Consider the following 22,706-nt stretch of genomic DNA (forward strand, 5'->3'; position numbering starts at 1 on the left):
CAGCTAGTTTACTAGCAGCACACAGTAACAGCTTATACTGTGCATATTTCAGGCACCAGAAAGCAGCACACACTGCAGCTAGTTTACTATCAGCACACAGTAACAGCTTATACTGTGCATATTTCAGGCACCAGAAAGCAGCACACACTGCAGCTAGTTTACTATCAGCACACAGTAATAGCTTATACTGTGCATATTTCAGACACCAGAGAGCAGCTCACTGCAGCTAGTTTACTAGCAGCACACAGTAACAGCTTATACTGTGTATATTTCAGGCACCAGAGAGCAGCACACACTGCAGCTAGTTTACTAGCAGCACACAGTAACAGCTTATACTGTGTATATTTCAGGCACCAGAGAGCAGCACACTTGGCAGCTAGTTTACTAGCAGCACACAGTAACAGCTTATACTGTACATATTTCAGGCACCAGAGAGCAGCACACAGTAACAGCTTACCATATACTGTGCATATTTCAGGCACCAGAGAGCAGCACACACTGCAGCTAGTTTACTAGCAGCACACAGTAACAGCCTATACTGTACATATTTCAGGCACCAGAGAGCAGCACACACTGCAGCTAGTTTACTAGCAGCACACAGTAACAGCCTATACTGTGCATATTTCAGGCACCAGAAAGCAGCACACACTGCAGCTAGTTTACTAGCAGCACACAGTAACAGCTCATACTGTGCATATTTCAGGCACCAGAGAGCAGCACACACTGCAGCTAGTTTACTAGCAGCACACAGTAACAGCTTATACTGTACATATTTCAGGCACCAGAGAGCAGCCCATTTACACTATTAAGCATATTAAGCAATATTAAGCATTTACAATATTAAGTGGATGGGTGAAACGAAGGAGGAATCTGGATATACATTTTTCATCAGGAGGGAGTGTGAAAATGTATCCAAATACCTCCTCCATTTCACCCATCCACTAATTATTGTAAATGATTAATATTGCTTAATATGCAGAACGGAGCGAGGGATTTGTAATGGAAGGAGAGGGTAAAAAAACAGGGAGGGAAACCCTCTGCGGTCACGTGCTGGTAATAAGCTCCTCCTCCTACCCACAATCCTTTACTTCCAGCATCCAGAGCGGAAAAGTATCGCATGCAAATCTCTAACACTGCATAACTACCGACCGTTTATCGCACGGTTTTCTCATCCATAATCCATATCGCTCCATTATCGCACCATTATTGCCTGCTACTGAACACACCTCTAACTATCCACGCACAGTGGTGAATTGCAAACAAAGTGTTAAAATACTGCATGAGGTAAAATACCGAACTTTTATCTCTTACTAACTCTCCTCTGGTGAATTGAGGCCTATATGTGTCAAGGAGTTCACAAGATGAAGTCAACCACAACACGCCGGGCTTGGCAGACGCCATCATAATGGGGTACGTTCTGTGATAGCGATATATTTCATTACACAACCCCTCTTATACCAACCTTCTAGCATAACACAGATTACACGGCTCCCATCTATTACAGCAGCCTGAACTCGTATTCCTGCTCACCGACGCTATGAGACCGTGCAGAGAGCTACAAACAGCAAATTGTGATTTTCTTGGTATCAATGGTAATAAAACGCAGCAATGTCTGACCCAGCTACTGCGACGCTCTGCTTTGGTTAGTCTACATCACATTTCTCAGAGGAATTCTGTGTTTTCTGGCACTACAGACGCCTCTCAGTGACTGCGCTGTTCTGCGCTGTTCTATCTCTGGTGTCGTCGCATACAGAGGACTCTTTGTTTTGTTTATCTTTTGAGTTGTTGAAGCGGATAAGCAAAATAAAAAAGAGTGAAAAGCGTGCCACTGTTTATGTCACACAGTTCCCTGAATGCCGCCTCTCCTTTCAGCATGCACAGGAAGAGCGCACACTGATCATTCCCCCTCGCCTCTGTTACCTCTGGCGGGATGAAAAACGTGAGCGTTTCCTGAATAGCGAGGTGTAAATATTGATAATATGCTGTAATCCGTAGGTGACCGTGATACTGCTTACTCCTGTTTAGCATCGCAGTGCAGGAAATGATTTCTCACCAAGCATTGCTTATTAGTAGGAGGGCTTTTCGGTCTCTTTTATCCCTCTATACATTCCTAGTGGTTTGGATCACCCCGAGCTGCTTGGTTACTCTGTTGTACTGGTCCAAGCCTTATCCCATACAGCCATATCAATCCCTGCCATGTACTGATGAGGACCAAAAGCCCGAAACAGGCTGTCTACATGTGGGGTTGGTGTGGCTGTGTAATATGTAAAGCTATAGGCTTGCTATACACCAACGGTTCTGGATGCTTGCTTTGCTTACAAGGGCGAAAAGGGATAATTTGCATATTCAGTAGTGGTGCATTGTGGGTAACCACAAATGTTCACTTATAGCTGAATTATTGCAAATGTCCTTCTGTTTTAAGAAGGCAAATTACACCAAGCATTGCTTATTAGTAGGAGAACTTTTTGGTCTCTTTTATCCCCCTATACATTCCTAGTGGTTTGGGTCACCCTGAGCTGCTTGGTTACTCTAATTCCTCATTGGTTATAGTGTTACGTATTCCCAGGGTTCTTAAAGTCAATGGGAACCGCATTTAAAAAAAAAACAAGGATTAGCCTTGAAAGAGGAAAAATAAAAATAAAGCATAACTTTTAATGAAAGATAAAACATAAAAATGTAGTAGTGTTGCTAACACATACTAGTTTGGTGACAAAACAGTGGAAGGTGATACTAATGAATGGTAATATCCTCAGCTTACATTGCAAGGGATACATTCACTCTTCTTACTGCACTGATACATACAAAATACACCCGCTACATTAACAACCCAACATGTTTCGGTCTCTCTATAATGGGGACCTTCCTCAGGGGAACAAAAAGTGGTAAACATACAAGGTGCTTCATGTGTGAAGAGGCACATGGGCATGTGTGGGGACTGAACAAAGTGAGGCCTTAAAGTGAATCAGAGACAAAGCACCCTCATGTATTTTACCAGAGAGCAGGGTTGGCGTTTTCTCTAATGTTCCCACTGACATATATGATAAAATACATGAGGGTGCTTTGTCTTTGGTTCACTTTAAGCACAGCATTCAATGTCTAGCAAGCATCACGGCCAGAGGGAGGAGCTGTGTGGCCTAAAGGTGCTGCGGCTGCACGAAACACACATGGGCATTAGAGGTTCTGAACTGAGCCAACGTCTCTTTAAGGGCCCATTTACACTATAGTGAAATCCGCATAGAAAAAAAAAGCTTGCGAATTCACATGTATATGTAAATTTGCATGCGTTTGTGGCAGCTTTTTCCATGCGAATACGCATGAGTAAGAAAATGTGATTTTCCTTGACGTCATTCATCACTATTGACCTACGCACACAAAAGGGAACTTTGCCTGTAATGTAAACAGGCTTGTTAAAATACATCGTGTATGTGAATTTGCATGCGGCTAACGCATGCGAATTACGCCATATTGGAAAGGGGCCCTAAAAGAACGGACACCCACAAAGTATGGACAGCCCATGTGTGCCTTGTTTTGTATGGACAGTCCTAAGGATGGACGGTTTTCAACCCTGCAGCAGAGCTAGTGACATGTCCATGCCATACAGTGTGACTCCATGCAGTTCCCGTCCCTGCATGCCGTGTTTTGGAAATCCTTTGCAGTTTGCTAAATGCTATTGACATATTGTTTTCTACCAGTGTTTTAATATTCAAATTGCAAAGTGATCAGAAGTGGGCTCTTCTACGGAATGAAACTACTGAAAGCCAATCAGTTTTTGAGTTTTAAATGATCGGATGTGTCAGTAAATGTCTATCGGTCCTGCACACAACATGGCATGTGTTTATACAAACAACCCACCGATATATAGGTGAAAACCCCTACACAACTCGCTGGACTCTAACCATTGGGTGGAAGAGCCTTTGTGCACTTGCATGCATTGGTTTGAGGTGCCTGTTCAGTCATCTGCTGATAGGGAAATTGATTGGGAAGATCCACAAATCAAAAGATTGTCAGCAAACCCCTTGTGCGTATCAGACTTAAAGAGAGTCTGAAGCGAGAATAAATCTCGCTTCAGAGCTCATAGTTAGCAGGGGCATGTGTGCCCCTGCTAAAACGCCGCTATCCCACGGCTAAACGGGGGTTACCTTACCCCCCGAAATCCCCTCCGTGCAGCCGGGGATCTCTTCCTGATTGAGGCAGGGCTAAGCGCCGCAGCCCTGCCCCACGCGCGTCTGTCAGCACGTATCTCCGCCTCTCCCCCGCCCCTCTCAGTCTTCCTTTACTGAGAGGGGCGGGGGAGAGGCGGCGATGCGCCGCTGATAGACGCGACTGGAGGCAGGGCTGCAACCGTTAGCCCTGCCTCTAGGAGCAGCAAAATCTACGACCAATTTGGTCATTGATTTTGCGGGGGGGGGGGGGGGGGGGTCGGGGGTGAAGGGACCCCCGTTTAGCCGTGGGATAGCCCCTGCTATAACATGCATAACACGTGCCCCTGCTAATTATGAGCTCTGAAGCAAGAATTATTCTCGCTTCAGTGTCTCTTTAAACTCTCCCACAAGGAAAGTCAGCAACAAATAAAATTGGGGAAAAATTGGCAGCGCTCCTGATCAGGACGCATCTAAAATGACATTCAACAGTTGTGCAGAGCCCCCTAGAGGCAACACACACCTTGGGCCTGATTCACAAAGCAGTGCTAACAGTTAGCACCCTGGTGAAAAGCCCCTTATCACGCCTAAACTCACTTTAGGCATGATAAGAAGCAACTCGCGCGAATTTTCCGCGCGCAAAGTTTTGCGCGCGCGCATGCGCGAAGCTCCCATTAAGCCCTATGGGACTTTGCGCGCGCACGTACGCGCGGAAACTTCGCGCGAGTTAGAGCAAAAATCGGTGATAACTCAGTGGTGCAAAGGTTATCACGCCTAAAGTCTTTTAGGCGTGATAACTGGGTTATCACCGCTTTGTGAATCGAGCCCCTTGTATTCAAAACAGATGTCAACTATGCACTAAACCCTAAACTCAGATTTGCATTTGGTTTTAATCTGAGTTTAGGGTTTTGTGCATCTGTTTTGAATACAAGGTGTGTATTTGCACCTAGGGAGCTCTGCATGCCTCTATTGGTATTCATGTAAGATGTGGCCTGATCAGGAGTGCTACCAATGTTTCCCTGTTCTCTAAAAACATGTGTAAACCATTTTATGGTTCACACATTGGCCTCAATTCACTAAACTTATCTCCTGTCTTTAATAACGTCTCTAGAGTTATCACCATGGTGAAAAGGCATGATGGGCCTGATTCACAAAGCAGTGCAAAGTGTTTGCACGCCTGTGAAAAGCCCTTTATCAACTCAGTTTAGGCGTGATAAAAAGAAACTCGCGCGAAATTCCCGTGCGCAAACTTTTGCGCGGCGCACGGTGCAGTGCGCGCGATGTGCCCATTAAACCCTATGGGTGCTGCAGTGCAATTACGCGATCGCATGCGCAAAACTTTGCGCGCGGGACTTTGCGCGCGATCAGCAGCACAAAGTGGTGATAACTCACTAGTGCAAAGGTTATCACGCCTAAAGTCTTTTAGGCGTGATAACTGAGTTATCACCGCTTTGTGAATCAGGCCGTAGTATTCAGGACACATTTTACACATTTTAAGTTAACTCTTCTGTCTTTAAGTTAAAGTGAGATCTCTAAAGTTAACTCTTCAATCCTTAAAATAACTCCATAATTCTAATGTTAAAGGCCTCAATCCACTAAGACCATGCTGGAGATAATAAGGCAAGAGAAAACTTACCACCACACATCATCTTGCCTTATTAAGGTGTAGAGATAAGTTTTCACAGTGAGAGAGTTAAATTATCACTTCAGTCCTTAAGTTACCTCCTCTGTTATTTTCACATGCAGTTAATTAACAGCCTGTCTTTAACTTTAGAATTCTGGAGTTATTTTAAGGATTGAAGATTTAACTTTAGAGATCTCGTCTTAAAGAGACACTGTAACATTGAAAAGTTCCCCTGGGGGGTACTCACCTCGGGAGGGGGAAGCCTCAGGGTCCCAATGAGGCTTCCCACGCCGTCCTCTGTCCTACGGGGGTCTCGCTGCAGCCATCCGAACAGCGGCCTGACAGATCCGACAGCTTGTTCAATATTTACCTTTTCTGGCTCCAGCGGGGGCTCTGTTGCGGCTTTCGGCTCCGAAGTACGCAAGTCTCCGGCGCCTGCGCAGTAGAGCAGACCCGACGGCGATCGGGTATTTCCGCCTATTTCGGAGCCGAGAGCCGCCACAGCGCCTGCGCAGGAGCCGGGAAGGTTAATATTTACGTCACTGCTGTTTGGAGGGCTGCAGCGAGACCCCCGAGGGACGGAGGACGGCGTGGGAAGCCTCATTGGGACCCTGAGGCTTCCCCCTCCCGAGGTGAGTACCCCCCAGGGGAACTTTTTGATGTTACAGGTTTTGTTTAACCTAAAGACAGAAGAACTAACTTTAGGTTTGCCTGAGGTAAATTGTTTCCTGAATACTACTACTACTACAATGGTGATAACTCCAGAAACGTTATTAAAGACAGGAGATAAGCTTAGTGAATTGAGGCCTATGCTTGTTTGTTAAAGGCTAGGGTCTCTTCCATGAGGTTACCTCAATGTGGTGGAAGAGTCTAGCACGGAACACTGCACGCAAACTGTTTTGGAAGCCAACATTCTCCATCTTGTTGCATCTGTTTTGAGTGCACCTGCCTTTAATTAGGCTATGCACATCCATGCTGCTGGTCAATCAGATGCAGCCTATCTTGGGAGTGCTGCCACCTCTCCACTAAACAAATAAAACGAATTCACCTTAGCAGGGTTCGAGTGGTCCATTTTCAAACTGCATACATTTCCATACAAACTGTCCATAATTCTAAATGAACTCAGAATCACATCCCTACCGCCTAGCTGAAAGAGGAACTTTAGCAAAAAGAAGAAACAGATACATCAATAAATAGCAAAGTGAGAAGTTAAAAAATAGAAGAGAGATAAAAATTGATTGATATTTGCCATGTAATTTGTTCATATAATTTGATCCACAATCAGCCTGTACACAATCATCTTTACTACTGGTAGGAAAGAAAAAACAGACAGCACCGACTGTCATTCTCTATAACCACACCCCCTAACAATGTGATAGGCTAAACAATTTTTTATTATAGACATACCCCGAATCAGAATCGTTTATCTCGCCAAGCATAACGGGGTTATGCCCGGAATTGGATTTGGCACAATACATAGCTCAGGAAGAAGACATACATAATAGGTTCACAGGCATGCAAAGGACATCAAGCAGAGGAACAACAATAACCGTTAACATTGTTCATACATAGCAGATCATCCTGTGGTTTCTGTCCACACACAGATCCAGTCCTACATAGAAATAGTCAGACCTGTGGGCTAGTCAATTGATCGGCAGTGTCACAGCTCAGGCTGTGGACCTTGATAGAGGTGGGAGTGCTGATGGGAGTATTTGGAGGGAGTTAAGAAGGCTGACAGCCGAGGGGAAGAATGAGTTCATGTGTCTAGCAGTCCTTGTTGAGATGACTCGAAGCCTCCGGCCCAATGGGAGCAGATTAAAATAGCGGTTGCCTGGGTGGGAACGGTCGTTTGCGACCCTCAGTGCCCTAGATCGCAGCCTTGTGTTGTGTAGGTGGGCAAGTGAAGGGAGGGGTCTCCCAATGATCCTCTCCGCCATCCTGATGACCCTCTGTAGTTTGTACATGGCATTGTCGTTTGCACCATTATGCCAGACCAAGATGGAAGAGCAGAGAATCGATTCAGTGGTGGCGGAGTAGAAGCTTGTTAGAACCTCCAGGGCCATGCCGAATTTCCTCAGTTGGCATAGGAAGTAAAGTCTCTGCTGGGCTTTCCGCTGGATAGCAGTGATGTTGGCTCTCCAGCTGAGGTCATTGGAGATGGTAGTGCCCAGAAGACGAGCGCATGGTACTCTCGCAACCTCCATGCCGTCGATGAAGATGGGAGGTGGGGGAGAGGCAGCCTTCCTGAAATCTATGATTAGCTCAACAGTTTTTGTCGTGTTTAGCACTAGACTGTTCTCCCTACACCACTGGCAGATTCTCTCCACCTGCTGACAGTACTCCTGGACGTTATCCTTGGTGATCAGACCGACAATGGTGGTGTCATCAGCGAACTTGATGACCTTAACAGAGTCTGCCATGGATCTGCAATTGTTCGTGTAGAGGGAGAACAACAGTGGCGACAGGACACAGCCTTGTGGTGCACCAGTGTTTGTTGTCTTTATTTTTGAGTGGATGTCGCCCAACTTGACGACTTGTGTCCTGTTAGTGAGAAAGACCGTGATCCACACGCGTAGGTCGGGGTGGACACCAAGTGCAGTTGGGTCATCCTGGAGAATGCATGGGCAGATGGTGTTGAAGGCCGAGCTAAAGTCCAGGAGTAGTATTCTGGCATACCCGTCTAATCTGTCAAGGTGGTCATAGATGAGCTCCAGGCAGATGTTAATGGCATTGTCCGTGGACCTGTTTGCCCTGTATGCGAACTGGTAGGGGTCGAGAAGGGGCAAGGTGGAGAGTTTCAGGATGGATAGGACCACACGCTCCAGGGTTTTCATGATGACGGATGTCAGTGCCACGGGCCTGAAGTTATTAAGGTTGGAAACACCCTGCTTCTTGGGGACTGGTATGATAGTAGACCTTTTGAAGCATGCGGGGACCTTGCCTTCCTTTAGTGACCTGGAGAGGATGGAGGAGAGGATGGGAGCAAGTTGCAGAGAGCAGGTTTTCAGGCAGACAGGGGACACGCCGTCGGGGCCAGAGGCTTTCCTGGCATTTAGTGTTGACAGGAGGCGCAGGACCTCGGCTTCCTCCACCATCAAGGGGGGGATTGGACTGTGGCGTCGTTCTAAGGGCCCGGAGGGGGAGTAGATGTTGCTAGGTGCTCCCCAGGTGTTGCCTGACCCTCAAACCTGCAGTAGAATTTGCTAAGCTCTTCCGCTAATTCAGTGCTGGGTGGTGCCTGTTGGGGAGGAGGTTTGTAGTTTGTGGCAGCCTTGAGCCCTTTCCATACCGCCCGTGAGTCCTTTGAGCGCAGGTTGTGCCTCAACCTCTCAGCGTACTCCTTTTTGGCAGCTCTCAGTTCTCGCTTAAGGTCATTTCTCGCCCTCCTGTAATCCTCCTGATTGCCGGACCTGTGTGCAACCTTTTTGTGCTTCCGCAGTTGCCGTAGTTTGTTGGAGAACCACGGCTTGTTATATACTCGTACCACGGCTCGTATACATATATACATATGCACAGAGGGAGATACTGATTGCTTGGCAGTTGGAAACAGCTGTTATTTCCCACAATGCAACAAGTTTCAGACAGGAAACTGTCAGGACCATGGAGGGGTTTCACCACAATATCAGCCATACAGACCCCCCTGATGATCTATTTGAGAAAAGGTAAAGAATTCTCATGGGAAAAGCGGTATCAGCTACAGATTGGGATGAAGTTAAATCCTTGGTTGCAGTTCCTCTTTAAGTTGAGCCTTTGATGGGTAGATCTTCCATCGAGAAATCTATATGGTCATACTTATGGACTCTCAATCATATTGAAATATGTTTCCGTATTCTTCTTTTCAAGCACCAGTTTTGAAATAACGCGTCAGTGGACTGTGCATTAGTTTAGGGATTTAATGGTTTCTGGCATTTATTGGAACAGCTTGAGATATTTATAGAAATGACAGATTATTTCTCTTGAGTTATAGCCGTAATTTTATGAGAGAAGACAATTTTTCTGCACATCTGGTGGACTCGGGCTTAGAGCGGCAATTGTAAGTTTGACTGAACCGTGAGACAACCTGTTAGCAGATATTTATTATTCATTCTGCAAAAGCAATATACACAATGCCTAATTTACGGATTCCGAGGGGGCTTACAGCTAAGATATTGCACGCATTCAGGCAGAAAAATTACAAAGTTGATTCTTCTGGTCAGATCAGTAAAGGCTAAACAGTATTTCTAGCCATTTCTGAGCCTAAAAGGAGCAAAGGCGTAGCTAGGGGTTTCGCAACGCCCCTCCCCCCCCCCTCCCCGATAGTCCTGCCTCACTAAATTAAATTGTAGTCGTAGTCATGGCTCCATTTCCCCTCTACATAGCCGAATGTGCTCCCATCCCCCGTTCATTTAATAAAATGCTATGTAAAACTGAAATTATTCACAAGAAGGTATTTGTGATTATTCAGGTTAAAGTGAGCATATGAAGTGTCCCAAAATGCATCACAGCTGAATATGCAAATCATCCTTTGTTGTTCCTGTAAGCTAGCCACACCTCCAGAACCGCTGGAATGCAATGATGTGTCATCTTGTTAATTGCACAGAGGGATAAGAATCTAGACTGTTTCCGACTAGTTGATCCTCATCAGTGCATGGCATAAATTAATATGGCTTTATAGGGTAGGACCCAGACTTACAGGTTGCCCAGCAAGCTCATGGTGAACCAGAACTCCTAGGAGTGTTTAACGGGTTCAAAATGATCCAAAAACCCTCTGTAACGAACGGTGGAGCACAGAGAGGATCTGATTAACGGTGATCTGCAGTATCACTGGGAATATAGATGTATACTAGATTATAAGTGATCTGCAGTATCACCGATAATCCGATATACCAGCTAACCTCTGTCCACCTGAGTAGAGTGTAGTGATTGGTGTAACAGTAACACTTAGAGGACTGGGCCTCAGTGCAGTGAGGAATACTGCACGGCTTCCTTCCGAAGGCCTGAACTCTCCAAGGCGGGAGAAGTCAGGTTGCGAGTAGGAAGGATGGTCTGAAAGTGACACTCAGGAGGAAGTGTCACTAACAGGACAGGGAACCGCCTCCAATCGTGAGGTCGGTTCTCGAGGTCAGACAAGCTAGATCGTAACACACGGACAGATAAAGTACAGATTCAGAAGGCAGAGGCGGAGTCTAGGTACAGGCAGGGTTCGGCAACAGGGTATCAGAAATATCAAGGTACAAGATCAAGAGGCAGAAGCAGAGTCTAAGGACGAGCCGGGGTTCGGCAACAGAGTATCAGAATGGCAAGGTACAAGATCAGAATACAAGAGGATGGTCAGGCAGGCAAAGGGTCATAACAGATAATCACAATCAAACTAGTACTTTAAACTATCAACAGAATCTAGCTAAGTGTAGGATTACAGCTCCAGCTGGTCCCGGCACACTTAAGGATCTGACTATGGGTCTGAGTGCTCCCACGTATGTGTTCGCAACGCCAGACAACCAGCAACTGAACAGCCAGCAGTATATATACACAAGGACCTCTCCAGGACCTCCCTAATTGCTGGACCAATGAGAGTGGTGGGAAATGTCAGCTGACCCGCCTGGTCAGCTGACTCCCTTCTGGCTGTTATTTAAGCTCTGCCTTTGTGCGCGCGCGCGTGTCACTCTGAATCTTGGTGGACTATCAGCCCCAGCCACACCAGTACTGTTTTGCAATGTATCTAGTGAACCGAGTGCGGGAGCCGCCTCCAATGCGGATTCCGCCTCTCCCAATGCGGATTCCGCCGTTCCCAATGCGGATTCCGTCGCTCTGCCTATGCGGCATGCGGCGTTTTTTCCGCGTTGTGACGCCATGCTGGACGCGGAAACAGCCGCCGCACCTTGAGAGACGGCGGCTTTTCCGCGTTTCTTCACACCCTCATACTAAAATGCAATGCAAAACAGAAATGTGCCTTCTTAAAAAAGAAGGTATTTGCAATTATTCAGGTCGCAGTGAACTTACGAGGTCTCCGCTGAGGTCTTCTTAGGTACTGCTACAGAGCTCCCTCCACTCTATCTCTTGCTGTCACTTATAAATTCCATTACTCGAACTCTAAGTGCGCATTTCATTTTTCCAATATAGATTAGGCCACATGGGCAAATCAGCTGATGGATGGCTGTATTGGTGATAGTTTATTACACCATTTATCTTACTATCCCACTCCCATCTGCATTTCTGAAGTAGTCACCCGTCTCCACGAATGGACATACATTACAATCACCACATTTTTCCTAGACATTTTCTAGCACAAGGCAAGTCATTGGACTGCATTATAAAGTCACGTCTTTAGAGCTCACACACCTTCTGGGAGTATTCCTTGGTGAGGAGTCCACTATCGTGATCAGAGTCAGGTCCCGTAGCAGCTGGTGCTTCTCTACGTTGACTTTTAATTGTCTCCGGTGGGCCTCATACTTGGTAATGATGCGTCTATCCGTCTCCTTACTCTTTATTGCTCCATTATACAGTAATTGTTCTCGGTTAGTGATGTTTGCCCTGTAAAAAAAAAGCTCACTTTATCACTTTCTTTGAGTAACCTCTTTCAATTAACCTTTTACTAAATTCTTCAGCTTTCTTTGGAAAATCATTATAATCATTACAATTTCTTTTACATCTTCAAAAACTGACCTGCTGGCACAGCGTTTTGTTTGAGCTCTTGTAGGAAAGGTTGAGGCACACAAGACATGATTAACTGCAGTACTTTTTTTATTATGAAAGGTAGATGTAGCCCAGTGTTTCTCAAACCTGTCCTCGTGACTCCCCAACGGTGCATGTTTTGCAGGCAACCCCCCCCCCCATGCACAGGTGAGGTAATTAGTGTCTCACCTCGGTGGATTCTGTGTAGCTGACACACTTATTACCCCCACCTGTGCATAGGTGAGTTTAACCCTTTCTGGACCAGCACCCTCTGCCCCCTTAAGGACCAGAGGGTACTGGTCCCGTAAATCGCCGCTTCCCGACGAATCGCCGCAATGATCCGCCGCTCCCGACGAACACGCCGCTCTGTCCCCGCCGCAGGCTGCTCTCTCTGCCGTCGCTATGACGGCAGAGCGCTGTGCGCCAGTCAGGAGCCGCTTTCATTGGCTCCTGACCCTGTCACTCCATGTAAGCCAATGAGAGCGGTTTACATGAATGACAGGGCCAGGAGCCAATGAAAACGGCTCCTGCCCGGCTCACAGTGCTCTGCCGTCATAGAGGCGGCAGGGCAGCAACGAGCGGCGGGGGCAGAGCGGACCGAGCGACGGGGACGGACGGGGGCGCACGGTCAATGGGACGTAGAGTTTACGTCCTGTCAGGACCGCAGCGCCCCCTGCCCGACGTAGATTCGCACTCACTCGGTCCGAAAGTAGATAAGGTACTGGTAAAATAAAACACAAAGACAATGGGAGCCCAAATGGTGCAGTAGGCCACAGGTTGATGAGTGTATAGAAATGTGTTCAGCAAGGGAATACTCACAAAGGTAGGTTGCACGAGGGGCAACCGACCATTTCAGGCAGGTGGAGTGTCTTAAACCTGACTCCACTCAGGTATGCCAGCAATCCTGGAGGTGGTCGCTCTCTTGTAAAGAATCTCATGCACTCTGAAACCCGTAAGGTGGTGGGATTCCACCTCGGGTCAGGTGTATGGAACTCCCTTTACTAAGGAGCGGGGGAGAGTAAGACACAGAAGAGGGTAAAGAGGTGCCCAATGTATATAAAATACTCTAAAACACTAAGAAGGTTGAGGTGTCTTACCTCACAGACGGCAACTCACTTTAAGTAGAAATGTTTAATGATAAGAACAGACAACATGTTTTGTGGGAGCTAGCCCACTTCCTCAGGCCAAATAAAGTGCCTCTGCAGTCAAATAGGCACCCTGAATACGGCTATCATTAAATATTTCTACTTAAAGTGAGTTGTCGTCTGTGATGTAAGCCACCTCAACCTTCTTAATTTAAGTGTTTTTAGAGTATTTTATAGACATTGTGTGCCTCTTTACCCTCTTCTGTGCATAGGTGAGGTTGCCTGGAAAACATGCACCGTTGGGGAGTCACGAGGACAGGTTTGAGAAACACTGATGTAGCCACTCTCCTGTCTGCCCTGGTTTTCAGAACAAGTAATGTTACTTACTTTTAACTAAAAATACAAGATACGTATTGCTATCATTGATATTTGAGCAATTAATAAATTCTTTAGAGGATTCTTCCGACCTATTCCACAACACTAGGGTGTAATCTGCGTAGAGTAGCTACAGGACAGAGTGCTTCCTAAACCCACACACATCTTGCACATCAGTCTCCTCCCACATAGCTTAGAGGAAGATGCCCCATGGCCACACCCCCTCTTCTGTCTATTAAAGGATACCCGAACTGACATGTGACATAATGAGATAGACATGTGTATGTACAGTGCCTAGCACACAAATAACTATGCTGTGTTCCTTTTTTTCTTTCTCTGCCTGAAAGAGTTAAATATCAGGTATGTAAGTGGCTGACTCAGTTCTGACTCCGACAGGAAGTGACTACAGTGTGAAACTCACTGATAAGAAATTCCCCTTTTTATCTCTTTCTTGCTCTCAGAAGCCATTTTCTGCTAGGAAAGTTTTTTATTGTTGGAATTTCTTATCAGTGAGGGTCACACTGTAGTCAATTCCTGTCAGAGTCAGGACTGAGTCAGCCACTTACATACCTGATATTTAATTCTTGTACTGATGAGGATCAAACAATCCGAAACAGTCTGTATGCATGTTGGATTATTATGGCTCTGTACTTATTAACAAGCTGACACATCATTGCATTCCAGCGGTTTTGGAGGTGTGTTTAGCTTCTAAGGGTACAATGGTTAATTTGCATATATTCAGCAGTGGTGCCTGGGAGACATCTCGAGCTCACTCCAACCTGAATTATCGTAAATTCTTTCTGTTTTAGGAAAGCAAATTTATGTTTTTCTTAACATCTTAGTAAGGGGGCTTTTAGGACCATTGTAGTCCCTTACACACCCCAATGAGTTCTGGGTCACCATGAGCTTGCTGGTTAGTCTGTGCCTCTCGGATTTACAAGCCCTACTCCATAGAGCCAAATTAATCCATGCCATGCACTGATGAGGATCAAACAATCCGAAACAGTCTGTATGCATGTTGGATTATTATGGCTCTGTACTTATTAACAAGCTGACACATCATTGCATTCCAGCGGTTCTGGAGGTGTGTTTAGCTTCTAAGGGTACAATGGTTAATTTGCATATATTCAGCAGTGGTGCCTGGGAGACATCTCGAGCTCACTCCAACCTGAATTATCGCAAATTCTTTCTGTTTTAGGAAAGCAAACTTTTGTTTTTCTTTAATTCTTTCAGGCAGAGAGAAAAAACAAGGAACACAGCATAGTTATTTGTGTGCTAGGCACTGTACGTACACATGTCTATCTCATTATGCCACATGTCAGTTCGGGTATCCTTTAAATACACCACTACATTCAAAATATACTGTATACTGTTTATAGTAAACTTACAAGGATCTACTTCAAACTTGTAGCATCTTTCTAGCCCTACGGACCTCCTTTCTAGATAATGTTGCTCAATAGAAGATACTACCACCACATTCTGGACTGAGGTCATCAGAGAATTAATATCTAGAGATGGCCCGAACTGTTCGCCGGCCAGCAGCATTCTACGACCTTTGGCTGTTCGCATTAGCGGTGAACAGCGAACATTTGGCGTGTTCGATTTGCCCCCTATGAGCTGCTAAACTTTGACCCCTTACCTCACAGTTAGCAGACACATGGCAGCCAATCAGCTAGTACTATTGCATTTCTCTGTGTGAGACACTCCACAGCCCACTGACACCCAGAGCTGCGCATAATGTCATTTCTGCCCGTTGGGGATTAAAACTCGACTTTGCGTCAACTCCATAATTTCTGGTGGGACTTTTGGCATGGATCCCCCTCCGGCATGCCACAGTCCAGATGTCAGATCACTTGAAACAACTTTTTGTCAAATGCCAATTCACAAATGCTGGCACTGCATGGAAATCTAAAGGGACACCCGATCACCGTAGACTCTTGTATACAGGATCTTCTCAAAAAATTAGCATATTGTGATAAAGTTCATTATTTTCTGTAATGTACTGATAAACATTAGACTTTCATATATTTTAGATTCATTACACACAACTGAAGTAGTTCAAGCCTTTTATTGTTTTAATATTGATGATTTTGGCATACAGCTCATGAAAACCCAAATTTCCTATCTCAAACAATTAGCATATTTCATCCGACCAATAAAAGAAAAGTGTTTTTAAAACAAAAAAAGTCAACCTTCAAATAATTATGTTCAGTTATGCACTCAATACTTGGTCGGGAATCCTTTTGCAGAAATGACTGCTTCAATGCGGCGTGGCATGGAGGCAATCAGCCTGTGGCACTGCTCAGGTGTTATGGAGGCCCAGGATGCTTCCATAGCGGCCTTAAGCTCATCCAGAGTGTTGGGTCTTTATTAGCGAGTGTGAAAATATCACCCAGGTGAAAACTCAGGAGAAAAAGTTAATAGCATATGGGCCATTGTTAATTAATGATCTCCTAGCCTCCTGTTCATACATTAACCAGGTCATCAAAATGACATTACTTCCCTTATTTCTTTATTATCTTTCAATTAATTTAATACTGTTCTCTCATTAGATGTTAAATTATCTATATCGACCCTATTCCACTCCATCCTTTTCCGCTCGTCGCTAACCAGGTTCATAAACACAGAGATATATGTATTTCCACTTAGAGAAACTCCGACCAAGAATTGAACTTTATCCCAATCAGCAGCTGATACCCCCTTTTACATGAGAAATATAATGCTTTTCACAAACAGGCCATCAGGGGGCGCTGTATGGCTGATATTGTGGTGAAACCCCTCCCACAAGAAAGAAGAAAAGTACGTACTCTTGGCAGTTTCCTGTCTGTGAACCTTGTTGCATTGTGGGAAATAGCGGTTTACAGCTGTTTCCAACTGCCAAAAAAATCATGCAGCAGCTACATCGCCTGCCAACAGTAAAAAATGTCACAATGTGATAAATGTCAGAATGTAAATCAGGGATTTAAAAGATTTTACAATGGGCAAACACTGACTAAATCATTTATACATAATTATTGTAAAAATGAAGAACTTTTTTTATTACATTATTTTCACTGGAGTTCCTCTTCAAAGGCCACTATCGCAAAAAACCACATTTCTACCAGAGTAAAATTACTTTTTTTTCGTATGCTTCTGTCCCTTACAGTGGATTGTAAAGAAGCTGACAGGTTTTGATCTAGTCCATATCCTCATGGGGGATTCTCAGAATCACCTTTATTCTTTTCAAAAGCATTTTCCATGAAGGATCTATACAAAGATGTCAGACAGCTTCTATTCTCGTTTGCACACTATTTTGGCCCTTGGACTGAGCAACTGCAGTTCAGTAAGTGCTTTTTTGTAAATAGGGAATAACTGAGAATCCTCCATGAGGAGATGGACTAGTTCAAAACCTGACAGATCTGTCAGGTTTTCACTACCTACTGTAGATAACAGCAATATACGAAAAAGTAATTAGTGTATTTTACTGTGGAAAGAAGTACATTTTTATACGTACAATTTTTCCCGATTATTAGTTGTCTTTAAAGTGGACCTGAACTCTTTTTGTGCATGTGAGCCACGCAATCAGAAGTCACTACAGCAGTTCTCAGCTATTACTATGGTGTGATGTGACCCAGGTGATGATAATGTTAATTTATAACTGGGGTGGTTAATAATAGTAATAATAATTCCCAGATAATGAAAACGTAAGCAGCATGGAAGTGGTCCAATCTAATACAATAGAACGGCCACACAAATAATAAGACCCGATTTTAAAAGACAGTGCATATGTACATGCATGCATGTCCAACTAAGGCTGGAAATTGCTCCCTAAGCTTTGTGTCTGCTCATCTGAGCCTTTTATGAATTTTAAAGGGAATCTGAAGTGAAAATAAACTTATGATATAATGATTTGTATGTGTAGTACTGATAAGAAATAAACCATTAGTAGCACAGATATGAGTCTCATATTGTTTCCAGTACAGGAAGAGTTAAGGTGGCCATACACTGGTCGATCTGCCAATAGATTCGACCAACAGATAGATCCCTCTCTGATCGAATCTGATCAGAGAGGGATAGTATGGCTGCCTTTACTGCAAACAGATTGTGAATCGATTTCAGCATGAAACCGATCACAATCTGTGGTGGTGGTGCTGCTGCCGCCCCCCCCCCCCCCCCCGCATACATTACCTGCTCCGGTCCCCGCTGTCTTCTTCTCTGCTGGGTTCCGGACCGGCTGGCTTCTCTTCTTTCTGTCCGGGGAAGTTTAAACAGTAGAGGACGGCTCGACAGGAATCAACGGGAACGATTGATTGCGGACGGAAATCAATTGTTTGCGCAACTATTTCACAGCAGACTCGATCACAGTGATCGAATCTGCTGTATATCGGCGGGAAAATCGTTAGGTGTATGGGCCCCTTTAACCTGCTGGGCGGTCTGGACGAGCTCAGCTCGTCCAGTACCGCCGGAGCCTAACGCTCAGGCCCTGCTGGGCCGATTTGGCTCAAATAAAGTGCAGCACACGCAGCCGGCACTTTGCCAGCCGCGTGTGCTGCCTGATCGCCGCCGCTCTGCGGCGATTCGCCGCGAGCAGCGGCGAAAGAGGGTCCCCCCAGCCGCCTGAGCCCAGCGTAGCCGGAACAAAAAGTTCCGGCCAGCGCTAAGGGCTGGATCGGAGGCGGCTGACGTCAGGACGTCGGCTGACGTCGATGACGTCACTCCGCTCGTCGCTATGGCGACGATATAAGCAAAACAAGGAAGGCCGCTCATTGCGGCCTTCCTTGTTTATTCTGGGCGCCGGAGGCGATCGGAAGAACGCCTCCGGAGCGCCCTCTAGTGGGCTTTCATGCAGCCAACTTTCAGTTGGCTGCATGAAATATTTTTTTTTTAATTCAAAAAAACCCTCCCGCAGCCTGCCTGGCGATCTTAATAGAACGCCAGGCAGGTTAAGAAACTTCACTTGTTATCTATGCGAAAGAGCTTCTGTGAGTTCTGTGACTTTATAAAGTTGTGGACTTTTGAAGCACTTATCTTAACTGTCTGTCATTGTTTCTTCTTTGTTTATGGTTTCTCTGCAGAGCCAAGTTCAAGGGGTCATTAGCCTGCTCTGTGAAATCATTTAAAATGCTGAGTGTATTGTGGAAACTGCAATTATTAAAGAATGATCCGGTATATAAAAAAAAAGCTATATACCTGAAAATAAAAATATGACACAATTTTCTTTCTTACTAATGTTCTATGAATTATCCGTACTACACAACCAACTCATTATATCATGATTTTTTTTTTCGCTTCAGTGTCACTTTATAGCTTGATTGTGCTCAGTGGGGATAGACAATGAGATACATACAGTATAATTGCAAGTCGATGCAGAATTACGCAATCATTTTTAATACAAATGTATGCAGCTTGAAAATCGACCAATCTAATGTAGTAAAAGTGGGACAATAGGTCCATGTTCAAGTTGCACATATTTGCATAATTCAGAACTGACTAATTTGCAGGGATGGGCTTCCGAGTAGCAACGAGTTCGTAGCTACTCAGATTAAACATCTTAATGAATGCATGAAATCCGTGGGATCCTATACGTATCAGTCCCCTCACATGCAACATGTGTGACGCATTCCACCACTCACTACCGCACTTCCTCCTTTCGGCTGGAAGAAGGATGTGTGGTAGCAGGGACGGCTCTACACAGGGGCAAGAGGGGGCAGCGTCCATAGCCGGACTTTGACCGGAGTGACCGGAGTGGTCGCTCAGGGCGCCGGCTTCCAAGAGGGTGCCTATAGCTGGTTACCTATACTGAGGGTGCCTATAGCTGATTTCCTATACTGGGGGCACCTATAGCTGGCTACCTTTACCGAGGGCACCAACACCTGGCTACCTATGCTGGAGGAAGCTACGCCTGGCTAGCTATACTGGAGGCACCTACGCCTGGCTACCTATGGGGGGGATGGAGACCTTCAACTGATTTCCTATACTGGAGGCAACTACGCCTGGCAACCTATATTGAGGGCGCCTACACATGATATCCTATACTGGGCACACCTATACTTGGCTACCAACCTATACTGAGTCTGAGGGCATTTTTTTGGGAAGGCGCACTGTGGCTATAACGCGTGGTGCAAATTGTCGGTGCTGTGCTATCATTGTAAATGGGAGAGTGGAGGGGGCGGCTAACTGTCCCACTGATTGTTTTTATTAATATTTCAGAAAGGTTCTAGCCTTCATTTTTAAGTATATTCAGGATAATGCACTCTTTCCATCCATTTGTAGTTATTAATAGTATTTTTTCTATTATACATATGTGACGTTTCACTGAAATCTGAGCATTTGGCGTGATGTGTCACAACGTCAAAAAGGTTGGGAACCACTGTCCTATGATATATATAAGGGAAAAGGTGAATTGCATATGGTGTGTGTGTGTGTGTGTGTGTCCGTGTGCGCACGCACATGCAAAGAGGATGAAGGGGGGGTGTGTGTCCGTGTGTGTGCGCGCGCACATGCAAAGAGGATGAAGGGGGTGTGTGTGTCCGTGTGTGTGTGCGCGCGCACATGCAAAGAGGATGAAGGGGGTGTGTGTGTCCGTGTGTGTGTGCGCGCGCACATGCAAAGAGGATGAAGGGGGTGTGTGTGTCCGTGTGTGTGTGCGCGCGCACATGCAAAGAGGATGAAGGGGGGGTGTGTGTCCGTGTGTGTGCGCGCGCACATGCAAAGAGGATGAAGGGGGTGGGCACCAAAATCAGGTTTTGCTCAGGGCGCTGTGAAACCTAAGGCTGGCCCTGGCAGCGCCCCCTCAAATAAATGTCCCTCAGACCTGTGTCCTCAGTCCTTCCATCCCCCTGCGTCCAGTGTCCCCCTTGTCCTTTACATAAAAGACATGCAAGGCTTCCAGGAGCAAACAATCAATCAGGAAGGGGGCATTGTCCCAGACCACCAATCACAGCTGCTCACTGCTGCTATTTAACAGGACCCACTGGTTTCGAAGGCGGGACATTGGCTCTCTCATTGGGCAGACATAGTCGTAGGAAGCCTGGCTGGAACAGGTGACATTCTGTCGCTATGCTGCTGCACTTTCTCTGTTGCCTATATTACATCCGGCTGGATATTACATCCGGCCCCGATCAGAGAATGGGGATCGGCCAGCGGGGCAGCAGACAGCCGCCCTGTGTCCTCCACACCCAGCAGTACAGAGCACTGCTTTGCACACGATGATGTGCACACATGAGCACATGATGTGTATACAGGATGTCTCTATCACAATTCCGACTGCCCCCTCATATGTGCCTGTCTAGAATTGGCCCTGTGCGGTAGTGAGCCGTTGAACGCGTCACATATGTCACAGGTGAGAGGAATTATACACATTGCATCCCACGGACTTCTGGGTAAGTTAACCCCGTCTCCTGGGGTCACACCTGCATTCATTAAGATTACTTAGCATTTAAAATCTAAGTAGCTATGAACGCGTAGCTAATCGGCAGCCCATCACTGCTTATTTACATATCATTCACCCTCCCCTATGCTCAGGACGACCACCGTGGACAGTGCTCATGGACTGCTGTAGAACTGTGCATGGACCTGTACGAGTCTTTCCATTTTTATGCAGAGAGTCGGGTTCCAGCTTCAGTGCTAATTAACTTTAATAAAATCAGGTTTATGTAAAAACTGCTTCAATGGGAAGAATAATTAAAAGCTCAAGTCCAGGCTCTCCGGTCTTATATGCATTAAACAGAACATTATTTTAAATTAATTATCACTGGAAAAGTTTTATAACAAGAAAAAAAAAAAGTTACACTTCTTGCAAGATAATGAAAAATTAAAAATATGTTACTATATAGCAATTTCCTGCTTACTCTCCCCCAGGGTCAGTGCTTACATGGGGGCATCGTGAGTAGTTGCGCCCGGACCCCAAGCTCCATAGGACCTAGGTTCTCAACAGGTGGTATGTGTACCCCTAAGAGTACTTGAACGTTTCTTATTTAATCTATTACAATTCATTTTTGGATTAAAAATATGCTAAATGCGGCATAAATGAGCCTGAACAAGTATTTCTAGTTAATTGAAAGCATCAAGAAATGTTTCAATAGAATGTAAACCCAAATATTAAGTCCTCCTATCCAATATATATGCCGCAGGACATCTGGACGCCGCCATAGGCCACAATGTGGATTACAGCTATAGCAGAATTAGTGAAATTTCAAGTCAATGTGAAATTACCCATCATAATTATAATAACCTGCGAAATTCATTTTGTAATAGTATGAAATTTCGCATTACGGTTTTGAATTGAAATGGTGAATTTTGTGGTGAAATTACCATTATACAGTATAATCTCGTTATAATAAACTCGGGTATAATAAAGAACCTCGCCAGGTCCAGGACGATCTCCATTATAAGTCTATGGGAACAACGCCTGGTATAGTAAAATCTGATAAGATAAAACTTCTGTAATACAAACAAACAAACACAGAACATTTATATCGCGCTTTTCTCCCGGCGGACTCAAAGCGCCAGAGCTGCAGCCACTAGGACGCGCTCTATAGGCAGTAGCAGTGTTAGGGAGACTTGCCCAAGGTCTCCGACTGAATAGGTGCTGGCTTACTAAACAGGCAGAGCCGAGATTCGAACCCAGGTCTCCTGTGTCAGAGGCAGAGCCCTTAACCATTACACTATCCAGCCACCTAATAGTAAACATGTTTTTGGCTCCTGCGTGATGCTGACTCTGGATATAGTAAACTGTGGGCGGTATACGTGTCATATGTTAGTGTGAAACCCACGGTCAGTTGCTCTCTTTAGGCTGGTGCTGCAAGTCCCGCCTGCTGAGTTATCAAAGCCACTCACGGGAAGCGAGTGGCT

General features: G+C 45.5%; 1 protein-coding gene across 1 annotated transcript in view; it reads right to left on the reverse strand.

The window, feature by feature from the left end:
• The window catches only part of C10H10orf90 (chromosome 10 C10orf90 homolog), a 922,956-nt gene that overhangs the window by 875,996 nt on the left and 24,254 nt on the right, over positions 1-22,706 (reverse strand). The window contains exon 2 of the mRNA XM_068255335.1: positions 12,082-12,273. The gene's annotated coding sequence lies outside the window, so the exon portion shown is untranslated. The remainder of the gene's footprint in view (positions 1-12,081; positions 12,274-22,706) is intronic.

This window comes from Hyperolius riggenbachi, chromosome 10 (genome assembly GCF_040937935.1).
Source record: "Hyperolius riggenbachi isolate aHypRig1 chromosome 10, aHypRig1.pri, whole genome shotgun sequence".
NCBI classification, from domain to species: Eukaryota; Metazoa; Chordata; class Amphibia; order Anura; family Hyperoliidae; genus Hyperolius; species Hyperolius riggenbachi.